Below are 17,830 nucleotides of genomic sequence, written 5' to 3'. Positions count from 1 at the left end.
CTGACTAACCATAAATTTCCGCCTTTTCCAAAATATCGCTGACTAACCCTAAATTTCAGCCTTTTCCAAAATATCGCTGACTAACCATAAATTTCCCCCTTTTCCAAAATACTGCTGATAACCATAAATTTCCGCCTTTTCCAAAATATTGCCGACTAACCATAAAGTTTCGCCTTTTCCAAAATATAGCTGACTAACCATAAATTTCCGCCTTTTCCAAAATGTCGCTGACTAACCCTAAATTTCCGCCTTTTCCAAAATATCGCTGACTAACCATAAATTCCCGCCTTTTCCAAAATATTGCTGACTAACCATAAAATGCCGCCTTTTCCAAAATATTGGAATTTTGGAAATAAGTTAAAACAAAATCAGTAGTTTACTTCTTTTGGTTTAGGAACATTGTTTCCAATACCTTTCACTCTTGTGAATTATACTTTTGCATTATTATTAAAGATAATCTTTGGATTTGGGCTTCCGTTTACCTTTACTTCTAAATGCCTATTATCTGGGGGATTTTCAATAAAATGATCCTTTCGGTAGGATTTTGTTGAACAGTTTTCCTTTTGGGGGATTTTGTCCTGGACGTTTTCTCTGGGGGGACTTTGTACAAACACGTCTAAAATCGGGGGGAAAAAGTCTTGGCAAATCCAAAATAGGGGGATTTTGTCCGGGGGGATTATGTCCAGGGGGATTATGTACGAGACCCGATTTGAAGCAATAATAAGATATTGTAATCTTTGAAAGTCGACGCGTTAATAATTGTAATCTATGCACGTGATCATTTCAAACGTTTTGCCTGTCATAATCAAAATGAAATAAGGCAGTTCAAGGGTAATATTTTTTTACCTATATAAGAAGTGAGATGAGACTAGAAGTACTGAGCTAACCAAATTGATCACTTGGGCACTTGGCGAAAGTGAATATTCTTGATAACACACCAACGGTTGGCCCTCTGGTAGCGGTTTCTGAGTTTTCCTTCCAAAACGTGAGGCGTTCACGGCGTTAGACGGCCGAACTAGATTAAAGCACCCGCGTCCGTGTTCCGCGGCTTTAGCTTGAGGGGAAGGGGGTAGGAAATGTTTTTGGAACTCGACCAATTTTTTTCTCTCTAGTGTAGGTGCGATGGAACTAAGCGGCATAAAATCCTCAAAATTGTTAACTAGTGCCAGGATCTATTACTAATGCTAGAGCTCAGTACTTCTAGTCTCATCTCACTTCTGCCTTTATTAATGAATATCCTGTGATTCCTGTCTGATTACTTATCAACACTATGGGACCAACTCTTTAACATTATCGTCTACAATTTGGTTGACCTAATTTATATTTTTGGTACTTGTGAATCCAATTTGTAAAATTAAAAGCAATGGACCGTTTTTGAAAAATAGTCTGGTGAACTGTTTATAACTTTGTCTTAAGACGGTATATCTAGTACGCAGGTAGGGTCCTATAATTCCTATATTTTTGAGCATGTCCTATATTATCCTATAATTAAAAGTACTTGTAATTGTACTTTTACTTGCATTGCCTGGTTCGAGATTTGACTGCTCAATTAAATTTCCACAATTTTGGAAAAATATTTACAAGTACTTGTAATTGTATTTTTACTTGCATTGCCTGGTTCGAGATTTAACTGCTCAATTAAATTTCCACAAATTTGGAAAAATATTTACAAGTACTTGTAATTGTACTTGCATTGCCTGGTTCGAGATTTGACTGCTCAATTAAATTTCCACAAATTGGGAAAAATATTTACAAGTACTTGTAATTGTACTTGTACTTGCATTGCCTGGTTCGAGATTTGACTGCTCAATTAAATTTCCACAAATTTGGAAAAATGTTTACAAGTACTTGTAATTGTACTTGCATTGCCTGGTTCGAGATGTGACTGCTCAATTAAATTTGCACAAATTGTGAAAAATATTTACCAGATTTTTCTGCATAGTTAAGGTCAAAATTGTATTATATAATAAGCATTTTTAGTCCTATATCTTCCCATAAAACAAATTTTTTCTCCTAAAAATCCTATAATTCGCGGAAAAAAATTTAATTAGTATTTTACTGATAAGAAACATATACCGCTCGGCTCCCTGCGGTATGTCGACAACAAAGACTTTAGAAATGGCTTCAAACAATAAGGACTTCTATGACGTCTTTTCTTCTACATTCCGGATGTTACGCTTTGACTCTAAATCAACTTAAGCCGTTCCCAGTTCGATATGGGTCTATTTACACTCTTTAATCTTTATCAAAAAGAGTTTCTATCCTTGTGATTCTTTATATTACGTTTAGGAACCATTTCCCAGCCATTTCTTTAAATATTCCTGACAGATTGAAAAAATGGAGGGAAAGCTATCTATAACGAGGTTCAAATGTCCGATTTGCTTTGATATTTCCGGACCGCTTCTGCGTGACAGTGACCATTCCTCTGACCATTTTGCTGAACTCCCAGAATCCATATTCTTAGAAATAAAGATCCGTATTTCCCTAGTACAGTTATTAACCTGTAGACAATACTATTATAACTGACTATTCAATGCTTTTGTCTATTAAACAGGGGCGGTGTTTTTTCCCGGATAAGGTGGTACGATCCATTTATTACTTTACGTTATGCTTTGTGATTTAATTAAAACCATTTAGTCAAGAGATACTGGAAGTTTCGATAAGATCATACGATGTTCAATGCTGCTTCACCTTTAGAAGGGGAATTATCTTTAATAATTCATATCGTTATCGAATTATTTTATAGAACAATTGAAGTGTTGTCATAGTATCTAACGGGGTTGTTTAGGGGAAAGAAACCCAGGGAAGTTGGTATAGAGATGAACCTTAGGGGAATTTGAGTTAGAGAAGAAATCCAATGAAAATAGCAGTTGTTTTGGAGAATTAGGAAAAATCGCAATCATTTTGCAAGCGAAAAAAAAGAAAACATTAAATCCCAGGTTTTTGCAAAAATTCCGGGAAAAGCGGAAATCTTTGGCAAATATTTGGATGAAACCGGAAAAATCTCAATTATTTGGAATAAATCCGGGAAAATTGCATTTTTTTTGCATAAACCCCGGGAAATTCGGAATTCTTTGCATAAACCCGCCGAAATCGCACTTCTTTCGCATAAACCCGGTAAAATTGCAATTATTTTGCACATACTTGACATAATTACAATTTTTTTGCAAAAACCAGGAAATCGAAATTATTTTGCCAACACCGGGAAAATTGCACTTCCTTTGCAGAACACCGGGAAAATTGCATTTCTTTTGTGAACAACTGGACAATCACAATTATTTTACAAAACCAGGGAAAATTGCATTTCTTTTGTAAACACCGGGACAATCACAATTCTTTTGCTAAACCAGGGAAACTCGTAAATATTTGAAAAAATCAAGTGAACTCTCGAAAACAATCAGTAGGCCAATTGTCGCATTCCACTCCACATCGTAAATTCTCTACGATTATTAAGCAATGAATCGTCAACATTAAAACCCAAACCAACCATTCCCCAATTAGATTAAAATCAAAATTGTGGATCAGAATAAGGGCAAAATGATTGGAAAAGGTAAATGATTTGCCTTGATAGAAAACGACCTTATAATATTTTATAAAAACGAATACATAAGAAAACCCCATATCGTTATAAGTAACAAGTATAACAATAAGTAAGACACCCAATATGCAAGTTTTCTTACGTAGTACTGAAAGTACATATTATTATTATACTCCGTGTATGGGGAAAAAACCCTGGAAAACTCAGCGAAATCGGTTTTCCAAAAGTCGTATAGCGATAATTATTAAAAAAAAATAACCATACTAATTTCATATGTGAATAACAGCTATAGTTTTAAATAGGTTTTAAGTAAATACTTAATGCTGTTACGTCACTTATAAATCATTTATAATATTAATTTTTATATTTATTTCGTTACCTGAAAGAAGTCTCAATTTTAAAGTCATTTAAAATCCTTACTTTAATGCCGTGCAAAGTTGCATGAATATTTCAAATGATCAATTCCCACCCCATTTTATCCATTAAGTCTAAATAGCGTTGAAATAATATAACCCTGAGCGTTCTTTAAAGGGAGAGTGAAAATTTAAATAAAGTTATTTTCTTATCAAGTCTTTTACTAATTAATTATAAAACAAATGATTTTAAAATTAAAATTAGTTGAGATTTTAAGGATAATTTGAAACTTGCACCTCCGACCAATCGCGTAACGCCTTCCCTTCTTGTTAACAAAATTCTCATACCAATCTCCATGGCATAATTAAATATATCGCGAGATTTGATCAAATTTGCGCGCGGTGTCACAATAAAGAGCGTGTCACGAGAATTTTGTTAACTAGGCCATAGATGGCATTACTTAACACGATTGGTCTGAGGTACCAGAAGTAAAATAAGGGACTAGAAGTAGAGTGCTTTAGCATTGGTAATAGATCCTGGCACTAGTGAACAAATTTGAGGATTTTATGCCGCTTCCATCGCATCTACACTAGAGAGAAAAAATGGGTCGAGTTCCAAAAACGTTTTCCTACCCCCTTCCCCTCAACCTAAAGCCTCGGAACACGGACGCGGGTGCTTGAATCTAGTTCGGCCGTCTACCGCCGCGAGCCTCTCACGTTTTGGAGGGAAAATTCAGAAACCGCTACCAGAGGGCCAACCGTTGGTGTGTTATCAAGAATATTCACTTTCGCCAGGTGAAGAATTTGGTTACCTCGATACTTCTAGTCCCTTATTTTACTTCTGGTTTAAGTAATAAATACCAGGGATAGATATAATTTTACAAAGCAGGAATAGGCAACAGGTATATTGGGCGCGCGTCAAAGTCCCGGACCCCTTCCCCGGGACGGAGGGAGGGTGTAAAAAATAATGGGAGAATCAACGTTTTAAAAATTACTGAATAACCGGGAGAACGACATTAGCCACGTGACAAAAATGTCAGTTATGATTGGTTCATAGTTCATCCAGTTTCTTATTTTGGAATCAGCTGATGTTTAGACCTAACAACGCCTCATTTTGTCTAGATGGTGCTAGCTTTTTCCGGGATTTGATTTGGTATTTTTCATAGCCCCCAGAAGGGCCAGAACCCCGCGACATTTTGGGGGGCTGAAAAGGGGCAAGTAAGCTTAACGTTGGTTGTTTTGTAGCTTAGTATGGGACTCTATGGGCTGCAATCCGTCCTTCAGACCGAGAATTAAACCCCGGATCTCTTGGCGCGAGCTAAATAAACTTAAGACGAAGCCCTCGCCCTTGTGCGTTGTTTTCCCTACAAGTAACTAAAGGAATAGTCCATTGCGTTGCTAACTAACGTTTTAAGAAATAGAATATGATCATTTAAGTATGTCTTTAAGAGTTCGGAAGTGATATTCCAAGTTGGTAACGTTTACTTAAGGGGTATTCAACCCGTGTAACTCAATTTAAGCCTTAATCACAACGGAGCACGCGTCGCCCAATTTTTACCTCTCCGTGTGACGTAGTCCAGGAGAGGTTCTGTAACGGCCATGTCTGTGTGTCTGTCTGTCCGTTGTTGCACCCACGTGACCGCGTTCGCAGTTTGCGTATCGGAGCAAAGGTGTTCCCAATTTCCGGACCGCATTGACAGTTCACAGAAATTTGGAAAATTGTATTTCTTTCCGTTTGCTACTCTATACTTGAGTTCTCACACCACCATGTTTGGTCTTCGTCCATCCCACATGAACACCAGTCTGGTACTTTTCTGGCTTCCAACACCACCATCTTCTGTACTTTGTCAATCCCACATTGACACCAGTCTGCACTTACACCTGCTTCTAACACCACCATCCACTGGTCTTCCGTCTATTCCACATAGCGACCAATCTGTATCATTGGCTTCTACTCCATTATCATCGCTTGGTTTTAGGATATACGCGGCGATCAACTAGGGTTACGAGAAACGTCTAGCCTCCCTAAGGTGGGATCGGCCACCAAAGGTTTTCGCAATTGCGCTTTTTCCTTACTATTATAAGGGAAACGATTTCCATATATATACCAAAATTTTAAAAGAATCGGGTAAGAGGGGTACGCTTCAATTTAAACGTCAATATTAGCAAAGTTTGAGAAGATAATAGGTATAACTTTATTTTAAACGATTTAACTATGATTTATGTTGATTATTGAAGATTAAAATAATTAAAAATAATTAAAAATAATTTTATTTATTTTAATATTAAAGATAAACCTCTCGTGCAAAGAGGGAGATTAAATCATTGCCACCTATATCTACCAAGGCCCGTGCATGCGATCTATTTAATTCATTGCCTGCTATATCTATCAAGGCCCGCTATATCTATCAAAGCCCGTGCATTGTGATATATTTCATTCATTGCCTCTTATATCTATCAAGGCCCGTGCGTTGTGATATATTTCATTCATTGCCTCCTATATCTATCAAGGCCCGTGCATTGCCATATATTTTTCAAAACAACAACCAAAATGGGAAGCTCCTCTCAGAAACATAATAATTTCTTTTCTCTGTATATGAAATGAAAATATGGATAATATTGCGCTCCTTCTTTAATGGTATGAATCCTTGCCTGTCTATTAATATTTTACGTAGGAGTAATACGTTTTTAGCGAAGTCTAGAGAGGATAAACATAAGCGAGATTGCTTCGGAAAAAAATACTGCTTCCACTAATGGGTTTATACTCCTTGTTAATATTATTATTTGAAATGACTGTTTATATACTACTTAAGCTATACTACATCTGTATATAGAATAATCCTTGCTTTGGTGTTTGCAAGAAGAAAGCTAAGGCCTAGACTCTGTCGGTTAGATCAAGTTTTATGCGTAATAGGCTTAGTGAACCAAAGAGTAAATAATTGAGACATGAGGTGAAGTAAACTATGGTTTTGATTATCGTGTCTGTAAGGAAGAGATATTAACGGTTCAGAGTAAACCGAAAGTTAAATACACGTTTAAAAATATATAGGTAAATAAGTTTGTAGTAGTAGACCTCTTGACACGGAGAGGTAATATTTTGGTTTTTCCAACTTGTTATCTGATAACCTAAACCACGTAACTTTTTAATCTAAGACGTGCATGACATACTTGCTTAAGACATTTAAGAGTCAGTACCTGTTTAGGCATGAGAGAGGACGGCCTAAGATCGAAGACATTAAGATAATGGATTTTTTATTGTCTGTTTAAGAATGGACCTTATAGGCAAAAGTAATTTAAGACCGAAGTTACGAAATATTACCCTTTATGGAACACCCTGTATAAATAAAAATCTTACTAGTAATACCAGAAGTAAGATAAGGGACTAGAAGTAAAGTGCTCTTGCATTGGTAATAGATCCTCGCACTAGAGAACAAATTTGAAGATTTTATGCCTCTTTCACGATCCATCGCGCCTACACTAGAGTGAAAAAAATTAGTCAAGTTCCAAAAATATCTCCTACCCTCTTCCCCTCAACCTAAAACCGCGGAACACGGACGCGGGTGCTTGAATCTAGTTCGGCCGTCTAGAACTGTGAGCGTCTCACGTTTTGAAGGGAAAATTCAGAAACCGCTACCAAAGGGCCAACCGTTATCAAGAATATTCACTTTCGCCAAGTGAAGAATTTGGTTACCTCGATACTTCTAGTCCCTTATGTTACTTCTGGTAATACAAAGCGTTGTTGATCAATAAATAACGATAACTTCGGGTTCATATACATCCTAGTTTCCTGGGTAGCCTCCGCTTTCTGCAAACGTTTGGAGGATCGTGTTAATATTTATAAATGAGATATTTAGAAGGCCAGGATGTGTGTGAAACTTTTTAATATTTATAAATAGGCTCTTTGTTATTTTTGCTGCGTAGAAATCTAAGGAGATCTCTCAGAGAAAGTATCTTTAATAAATTGTTTATCTTCTGTACTTTGTATCGTTCATTGCGTGGAACGGATTTAGACTGGCTTTTCCAGTTAAAAGGATAGGGGTAGATTGAGAGAGAGAGGGCCTTGTTTCTGGAAAATAACAAAAATGGTTGGCAAAATGTTATAGAACATTATCGACTGAAAGTCGCTCGTATAACCCTCTGTACTTACCACCCTTTTTTGAATTTAGAGATATGAAATTACTGTAATTATTTTGAACGGTAATTTACACCGGGTAAGTTACCGATAAATTACCGTTCTGACGATAATTTATAATAATAGGGACTACGTCATGCAACGTCAGAGTACCTTCCACTAGTGCTGAAAAACATACCAGGAGGAGGAGCTTATTTAGCTTTCATTATGTTAAAAAAACATACCAAAATGGCGCTGGGGGCGGAGTTAAGCACGAATTGCCAAGTCCCTATTGTGTTTTCACGCGCATTCATTGTCTGCTACCACGAACTTTCTCGAGAGGTCACACCCTAGTGAGCTCAGGCCATACTATTTTGACTACCAATGTTGACGTCACGTCCCCGTAGCTCCTCCCCTCTTAGTACCACCACTCTATTGTGAGCACTTTATGCCAAGTTTAGGTGCATTAAACAGCATGAACTAATGTGAAATTGAGCAAAAACTGCCGGCTCCAATTAACGTATTTGCCTGAAACAGAAACCACGATAGCCTACTGTGATCTCAATCTCTACCTTGACCCCGACTCCACCAAGGAAGGAATGAAGGAAATCGCAGTAGGCTATTCCTTAACCCTTTAATACATAAACAGCTAATACAAAGTTTACAGACTGGGAGGATTCATACCATTTACACAAGGAGGGCTGGCTTTAGACTCACCCAATGAGTCAGGCCTCCTTGTGTAACACCTGAAGCCTGGCCTCCCTGTGTAAATGGTATTAATTCTCCTAGTCTGTGAACTATGTATAGGAATAATTTTATAGCCATTTTTTAAATGTATTGAGGCGGATTTTGTGGGAATAGATAGACTAATCATTATATATCTCGAATTTTACCTTGCGAATAATCTATATCTCTGCGTCTTGCACCTTGCGCGCGCCTGGCCTCGCCAAACCAATGAAATGGCAGTTAGGAAAGACGTCAGAGTTATGAGACGTGACGGACAGTAAGTAGTCAAGCCCGGCCCACAAAGCCCGCCTAGAAATTAACACCTGAGATTTGGAACACAATGATTATGTATTCCTGCTTAACCATAATAGAAAAAATTCAGTACCTTCTGTTGTACGACTATAGCACTTCTAAAGAAAGCAAAATACCTGGCGATCTTGGAAAATATCTTCACAAACAACGGAAGATAGTATTGTTGGAAATCGTATCGAGCGAAAAGATTCAAAATAACTCGATCAGTTCGATCAGCGGACGCATTGAATTAATAATACAACCTTATTTAGAAGCTTCCCTGGCTTCTTACATTCTTTAAATATACTCAGTTATACTATATATTGTAGTTATCAATCAGAAATTCAGGGGTTATTTCCTTGCAAAGCTCCGCCTCTTGAGTCTTTGATGACATCATAAGTTTGCTAATTCTGTCTCTCTAAGTTGCCAAAACGTTTGGAGCCACCGTTAGAGGGAGACACTGTTGTACGAAAGAACTTGTCGCGAGCAGATTGCGTTAAAGCAATACTCTGCTGCGTTCGAGCCCCTTGAGATTAACTTCTCTGCGCCCAAAAAAAGGAGAGAAAATGTGCTGCCGCCTAGGTGCGAAAGCTTGCAATTCAATTTTTCCTCTAACGGTTTTTCAGTTCTGCCCTTTCTCCCACCCGTTTCCCACGGCTAGGCAAAAACAGTTGTTCCCCTCTTGCGAGTCATTTTTTTTAGGGGGATTGGAAGAGGGAAAAATACAACTGTCTTCCCCCTCCTACAGCGCCCTTTTTCTCTCTAGCCGAAGCCCATGCTCTAGCCAGGGAGAAAGCTCTAGCAGATCTTTGGTGACGCGATATGCTATACATGTTTCTGTTTATAAAATGGGGAAGGGATGGGTGTTTGCCTAACAACGATCCGATGTAACGGGGCTCCAGGAGCCCAGACAACCCGTCTCTCTCTTTTCGTAATGCCCCTATGCAACTAAAATATTTTTTGGTCGCTTTATAAATAGAATAATGGCATCCCATGTTAAAAGGGGTGTACTGCCATTACTCTATTCGATAGCTACTGAGTAGCTATAAAAATGTTTCATTATAAAATTATGTTTTACTTGCCAAAATGTTAAAAAAATTTATCAAAGAGGACATGCACTTAACAAATCCTTTTTCACATCAAATTACACAATTCCTACAAATGAGATTGAACATGGAGCAATAAAATTTATAATTTATTAGTTCAAATTGCAAATGTACAGTCGTAAAATTGAGTTTTCATCATTCAATTTAATCCGTGCACAATCTGAAATGAAATATTTAAGTAATAAGTTTTATTCAAAATTATTTTGTGTAATCGGCAAGTCTGTTTACAATATCGGAATGAATTAATTTGGTAAAGTTGGCATTCTTACATAATACCTCCTTGCGTGGTGAATTCGCTTCCGCTTTGGCTGTATGGACATTGTTCGCTCTGCCCCGAGGCGGAATCGGGGCTAGCGGCTGCACATATGACTGTACTTAAAAGATTACAAGTATAAGTCCTACCCTTGATAATGCTAATTTGTTTAGACGTAACCCCTCATTGCGGCAAATCTAAGAGTGATGAATGGTAATACCCTCAGTTTCTCCCGATTTTTGTCTAGAACGGCAAAAGAACAATGCCGATAGTTTTCCTCTTTTTATCAAGGCCATGTCGGACAGGTTGGAGGGTAGGCTGATCTACACTTCTATATAGAAATTAATTAGTTTCTAAATAAGGGTATACATACCCTTTCTAAAAATTCTACACTATCCCTGAATAATATAGGCTATATTTTATTTTAATAAAAAGAAGTTTTTAGTTCGTAATGTCAGTATTTGTCGGATGAAAAGCGCCGTTTTTCTGCTTCATCGGCGTGCACTCACGAAATGCGTTAAAAAATTAGTTATAAATAATAATAAAAATATTAGTCTTCAGTAGATCTAATATACAATCTACAGTACTATAGTACTGTATACATACGCTAAAATTTACCCGTTGTTTCTTATAACATTTCGATTTGAGTGCTAATTATGCGAGAGTAAATTCCCGGGTAACGGCTATTGTAGAAACTATTTTTCAGCGTTTTTAGCCACATCGTTTGATGTACATCTAACGATGGGGGTATAGTTTGACTTGGTCTGAAGTAACGTTCGTCGTTTTAAAGGGAGAGTGAAAAAATGGATTTTTGATTTTCAAATGATCGGGATTATTATTTGTGTATAACAGAGCATTGCAAATGTACTATACACATATTAATGAACGCACGTAGACTGAAAAGGGATAAATTGTCTTAAAGGCCGACTTCCAGCGAAAAGAGTTCTAGCGAACTGAAAACCGAGCATCGAGACTAACAATGGGGCGACCGTGCCGATTTTCGAAGCCCCGCTGGGGAAAAAGCTGGAAGGGTTCTAACAAACTGGAAGCCATGCAATGTGGTTGTAGCGAACTGAAGATACACAATAAAAAGCCTTTCCTCTCGAATTTTTGCTTTCCTCTGTAAGAAATTCTCTATTGTGCATCTTCAGTTCGCTAGAACCACATTGCACGGCTTTCAGTTAGCTAGAACCGGGGCTAGAACCCTTCCATCTTTTACCCCAGCGGGGATTCGAAAATCGGCACGGTCGCTCCATTGTATAACAGTACAATGCGGATGCACCGTGAAAATATTAATGAACGAATAGTAATATCTGTGTGTCTTATATGAACACAGAAATTTGTCATATTGCCATGCCAAATTGAGAAATTTCATTCTCTCTTTAAAATTTCTCACATTTCAAGCCATGACTATTCTAAGAATCGGAACAACTTTCTATGCAATAAAAAGTTCAGAATTTACACAAAGAAAGAACTCAAGTTTGGGTGTTTTACAGAATTCTTTTTCTTTCAAACGCTTCTGCGCATAAGTCCATGTTATAAATTTATAAGATGCGATATTTATGCATACATTCTATAAGTATTTGTTTATCACTTTCCTTTTTGGACTTCACTTTCACTTGTTTATTTGGCTCTCGGGCGAGCTAGAACTTTCACTTTTTTATTGGGTTCTCGGGCGAGCATTATTGGACTGAAGTGCGAGAATATTGTTCGGCCACAAGGGCGTGCAATTTCATTTTCAGTCTAATGCTGAATGTTTTTTATTTTACTCATCTTAATTGAAGTTAATTATCAATAAATTTTTCAAGTTTTAAAAGGTTGAGTTGTTTGGAAATATTCTAAAGAATAACACGCAACATTATCACCAAGAAATCACCACAGCTATAGCTTACAATATTTTAAAAGTTTTCGCGCTTTTTAGCTGCACCGAATTCACAGCATAAATACACTAATTAAAAACGGGTAATTTGTTTTTCCCTCAGTTCCTCCTTTGAAGGGCCTTCAGTCATTCCCCTGGTTTTTGATATCCGAAGTGGATGATCCTCTTCCAGAGGAACACGTTGTTTTAAATTACCCTAAGATAATTAGGTAACAATAAGGATTTTTCAGTATCTAATCGGTACAATGTATATGACCTTGAAATTCTCCCGTTGCTCAAATATGCAAACCATTAAGTCTTTTATATAGGTATACTTTTTCTTTTCATATATTGGGACTATGTACCAAGCCTTAGTGCGTTTACTATAGGCACGCGTATCCCTGTGAAATTTTTCACATACGGACAATTTGTACATAATTTGATTTATTAGAAATGATATATTACCTTGGTTTACCGTCTTTGGTTAGTGCCTTTGGTCGTCCGCAGTGTTTATTGTGGTCTATAGCCGCGAGCTTAACTCTAATTTGGTAACCCCAATATCTATGAAAAATGTACCAATTAACGATGAACATTCTTAACCCTAAATCTATTTCAGCCAGTCCTACCCAAAAGCGATTCTTTTTTGGCGTACATAAGAATCAGGCTATGGTAACTTTCGAGAAACCCGGTATGCCTAAAACTGTTTATGTTATCTTTCAAAGAATGGTACAGTTGAAACATAAAATTACGCGTTTTGTTCAAGTACAAGTTTTTACCTAAAATTTGTAAAATATACCATATTCTTCAAAAGGTATTTTCGCAAAACTTCATTCCTTAGTTTTATAAACGTAGGAGTGTTTGGTTTTAACCATGGGTGTTTTTCGAGCTGCTCTGGTGTTAAAAGGTCACGATCACAGTGATTGTACATGCCAATTTCCACGTGCCACTCATGTTCATTGACGACATGGTGCAGACAAGTCAACCACAAACACTAAATACGTTTCAAGTTACAACTTACATACCTCGTAACTTTCCATAACATCAAAATACCTTCATTTTATACACGTTGCCCTCACAGTTTTTAGAGCACCACCAGAAATGATTTCTAAGTAATGGAGCCCAGTAACTTAGGTCTCGGTGCTCTTTGCATTTAAGCCCAATCTTTAACGGATTGAAATGAATTTATTTAATAAGAAACACAAAAAGACGGATTAAATGATTTATAGATTCACATCATTGATTCTTTTCAAAATAATTTTCCCCCCGTGCCATGTATCCCAGGAATACTTGACACCTGGCAAACAAGATTCCTCTTTTCCTTAGTATAATAAAAAATTCTTAAGTTTCTAAATTTCTTAAAAGGTATCTGTACACAATATCACCCAAAACTAACTTAGTTCTCCAGAAATTGCTGAATGGGCGTCAGTAACAACTTCCACTACATTAACACGGTGTTGAGACCCTAACTCTACAACTTCGTTGGCGGCAGCTTTGAAGGCTAATAGCTCCATGTTTGGGCTTTTCCCCTGGGCATGCCTCACATCTCTGTTAACAACAGATATAATTTTCCTGCTATTTGTATCTGCCAAAGTGTACGAGCAGAACATTGCGCAATGCCCAGGGCTATCCATTCTACCATCGCCAGCCAATATCAGGTCTTGACCTGACAATTCTTCAAAAGTTTCTTTTTGAGTTTTTTCCCAGAAAAGATCCACCTCTGCCTTCATGAAATGTAATTGGTAGCTGCATATCGAAAATGTTTAATTTAACATCTAAGTCTTGAAATGTCTAGAGTATAGTAGCGGAACGTTCCGTACATAGGAAACAGTTTTTTTCTAAAAACATATTACTGTAAAATGGAAAGGAGATAATGCCTATCTAATATCAAGGTGAAAGTATAGAATTGATTTCACGAAAGTAAATTCAATATTAGCAAAATGTGCCTCGATAGGTAGAATAAAATTTAAAATTGATTTTCCTATACGAATCCTGCACCAATTTTAAAATCAGTAATGAAACCTAGGAAATATAGAGTCAGTATTTTGACTATGGACAATCCGTAATCGGTGCACAAGAAATAGGAGTGATTAGCCTCTCGATTTTTCTCCATCGAAAATCCGAGTCGGCCTACTCTTTGTCCATGGGTCCTTAATTGCACCCATTAGAGTGTGTGTGTCGGGTCGGCTCCCACTTTTGAGGAACAGGCCAACCTTTTTTTAAAACCTTAGTTGAATCCCTATTCCCATGTTTTACAACCCAATTTGCGCTTAAAAAGGATAAGAGCTAACACAAGGGTTTTATTTCACTGTACTGAGTCAGAATTCTATCTTTAATGTACATAGGCCGACTTTGGCTTTGGCACTTATTTGGAAGGGTGGCAGATAAACTTTACGATAGATTGGAATTTGTTTGTGGAAGTGAACATTTCAAATGGGTTCGTGCTAAGCGCCAAAAGACTGCACGTGTTTTCAGTCGAAATTTATGGGAATTTTATGATTTTTTTTTTCAGGCTAATTGAAACTATAAGCTAAAAAGTACAATAAACGAAAAAAAAAGAAAAAATAGGTTTTTCTTGTCTCCATTTTACTGTGAAAGCTGTATTACACCAAATTGTAGATTTCACATATACTTTATAAGCTTCACTACTACGCCTTTTAAAGTGCTAATACGCTAAAAAATATAATTTGCAAAGTAGAGGACTAATTTACGGTGCTTGCGAAATCTGAATTTTCAGCAACTCTTGAAAGCAGTGATGGGCATTTTTGATATTTTTCTTCCCTCTCCCACTCACACCTTTTTTTAAATATTGACCAAAGTGCCGCTCTCCTCTCCCATCTCATAAGATGGTGAAATATTTTTAAACCTCTCCTCTCCTTATTTTATCAAATTAAAATACAATTCCATCTCATCTCACGTGAACAAAATGGCTCTTTTCTATAGAAACCTCTCCTCTATGGCTCACCTCTTTTATTTTATAAAATGAAACCAAATATCAAGCGCACTACTGTTCGTCAGTATTATTGAAAGCTCATTTTTGAGTCCTCTCCTTTCAGTTATATACATTTTCTCTCATTTCATGGCAGCCCTCAAATCAGAGCCTTAGTTTGGCTCTCCTCTCCTCCTCTCCTTTCAGTTTTTTTTTTCTAGTAGGTATATCTCTCGGTGAGTTTATCCCGGGTTTTGTATATCATCTCATTTTAAGCACCTGCAATGTCATCTGGTATTTTTCACTCGTCTCATTTAACACTCATGAAGTCTTAGTTTTGAACTCAAAACTATTTCTTCAATCTCACATCATTTTATTTTTAGCGCTCATCTCATTTTTAAATTAGCACTTATCTCATTGTAAAAGGGTGTTTTATTATATTACATGGCTCGAGCAAGCTTCAATGAAGTGTACTTTTTGTTTTTATATATGAGAATTTGGGGTTCGTTTATGCACCAATGCTATAAAATAAGGCGCAAAGTACTTGTTCTCAGTGAGTATCTAATAGAGTTTAATCAAAGCTAATCAGATAAAAAATAATGAAAGGCAAAATTAAAAGAGGTGAAGTCAAACATTATTAATAAAAAATGTCATTTTTGACAAAGACGGGAAAGTGTAAAAGATAAGTGTAGAAAATTAATTGCCTGGAGTAACAGATATTCAAATTTTCCATTTTGAAAACATGATTATAAACATCAATTATTTGATAAAATTCTTATCTTAATTTTTTTCACCAAATTTACTTCAGTAAATATAATTTAACATGAAAGATATGCATAATTTTAAAAAAGAAGCACGCTTGCATTTTATTTTCTCTCAAACATTTACAATTAGGTTGAAAATTCGGCCTCTCAAACATTTAAAATTAGGTTGAAAATTCGGCCCAATAAGGGGAATAAAATGGGCAGAAAAACGTTTTCGTTAATTGTAAAGTTTTCGAAGTTTTAAAACTTTACGTGTTGTGTAGCTCTCAAGATATCACGATCAATCTACAGATTTTTTCGACACTAATAGTGAAATCACAATGAAAATGCCTATGTTATTTTCCGCTTAATAATATTTCCAATTTTAAAATATAAAATTTAAACTGATATATATACCATATCAATATTTCCAATTTTATAATATAAAACTTTAAAAAAGCTACATTTTTTCAGATATCTGAGTATTTGAATCTTCCATAAGCAAAGTATAAAGTAGAACATTGTATCCCTTTAAAATTCTTGAAGGTGACTTATTTTCTAGAACTACTAGAAAAATACTGTGTTTAAATTTTTTGGGCAAATGAAATTTAGGGGAAAAAAAGTAGGATAAGAACTTTTTCAGATAATTGAAGATTTATAATCATTTCCTCAAAAAGAAAAATTTGAATATCTGTACTTCAGGCAATTAATTTTCTATACTTATCTTTTACACTTTCCCTTTTTTGTCTACAAAGGCAGTTTTTATTAATATCTTCTAATTCAGTCTTAATATTATTTAAAATTGTTTAGAATCATTGGAAAGAAAACGTATTAGGGCGTTGCGCGTCCATCGGTAATCTAGCTTCATTACCAGTAGTCTTTAATCTACCGCTCTCTTAGAATACTAAAGCTTATCTTATTAACGCGTGTTTTAAATGCTTCGAACCCCTATAAATAACATAAGTTGCTTCAAAGATAATCTCAAAATTTATCAAAAGTACAAACTCAAAACACGTTATCCCGTAATTTCCGTTTAGCTGAAAAAAAAAACTGACAGCCACAACATAATTAAATAAACCTTTATTATGGTTGAGATAGTAGGGTTTCGCCTTTGAAAGTAACTCATTTAAATTTCAGGCGGTGCAAAGTTTCTCTTTTCTATTTTTCAGTTGTAGTATTTTTTACCTACTGCCCAAAATATGTCTCCCATCAACCACTACTTTCATCCAGTATCTCACCATGCACTTCTATCATCAAGTATAACGACATCTCGTCAACCACTCCTTTCATCGAGTATAAGAACTTCTCATCAACCACTCATTTCATATCACATTAAAAAACCTATTTCATATCAACCACTCATTCCATGGAAAACCAAAAACTTACATCATACACTCACTTCAAGAAAAAAAATGCCCAAACACAGCCTCTCACCTATCACTCCACTCATGGACTACCGAAAAATCATATCTCACATCCAACTACTTTCCTCATGATCCAAAAAATTGCTCTCAATACTAGGTTATCTATCCGAGTTTGGAAAATAAAATATCTCACCACAAAAGTTACTCGTGGAGGTTGAAAAACCACCTCTCATCTCAAACTCACCTCCAATTTCAAATTTTACTACCTCTCCTCTCCTGCTCATATCACAAGCTCAAAAAAGCCCTCTCCTTTACTCAGAAATTACTCAAAATTATGAGTAGGAGATGAGAGCGCCCATCACTGCTTGAAAGTTGTCATTTTCAGATTTTGGTCCTTATAGTTAAGACATATTATAAAGCCTTCTTCGCAAAAATGAATTTTCCAATTGCAATGGGTCTTGGGACCTCGGACCGTTTCGGGAATTGTTGTTCTTGCCGTTCAGTGTGCACCCGTGCGACTGGACGGCTTTCTTGCCCTTGTAAGGCTAATGGGGTAGAATG

The 17,830-nt window shown here is 36.4% G+C and overlaps 1 long non-coding RNA gene across 1 annotated transcript; it reads right to left on the bottom strand.

The window, feature by feature from the left end:
• Positions 1-14,980: 14,980 nt before the first annotated feature.
• LOC149707828 (uncharacterized) lies at positions 14,981-17,630 on the bottom strand. Its single transcript, XR_016380584.1, has 3 exons — positions 17,305-17,630; positions 15,199-17,246; positions 14,981-15,109 (listed from the first exon to the last, which is right to left on the bottom strand). It is a non-coding gene; the product is annotated as an uncharacterized LOC149707828 (long non-coding RNA).
• Between the last annotated feature and the right edge of the window lie 200 nt (positions 17,631-17,830).

The sequence above is a fragment of the Phalangium opilio genome, unplaced genomic scaffold, assembly GCF_054372755.1.
Source record: "Phalangium opilio isolate 3A_F unplaced genomic scaffold, DU_Popi_V2 ptg000013l_1, whole genome shotgun sequence".
Taxonomy (NCBI): domain Eukaryota; kingdom Metazoa; phylum Arthropoda; class Arachnida; order Opiliones; family Phalangiidae; genus Phalangium; species Phalangium opilio.
Note: the sequence above shows the minus strand (reverse complement) of the source record. Positions and strands in the feature narration are given on the sequence as shown.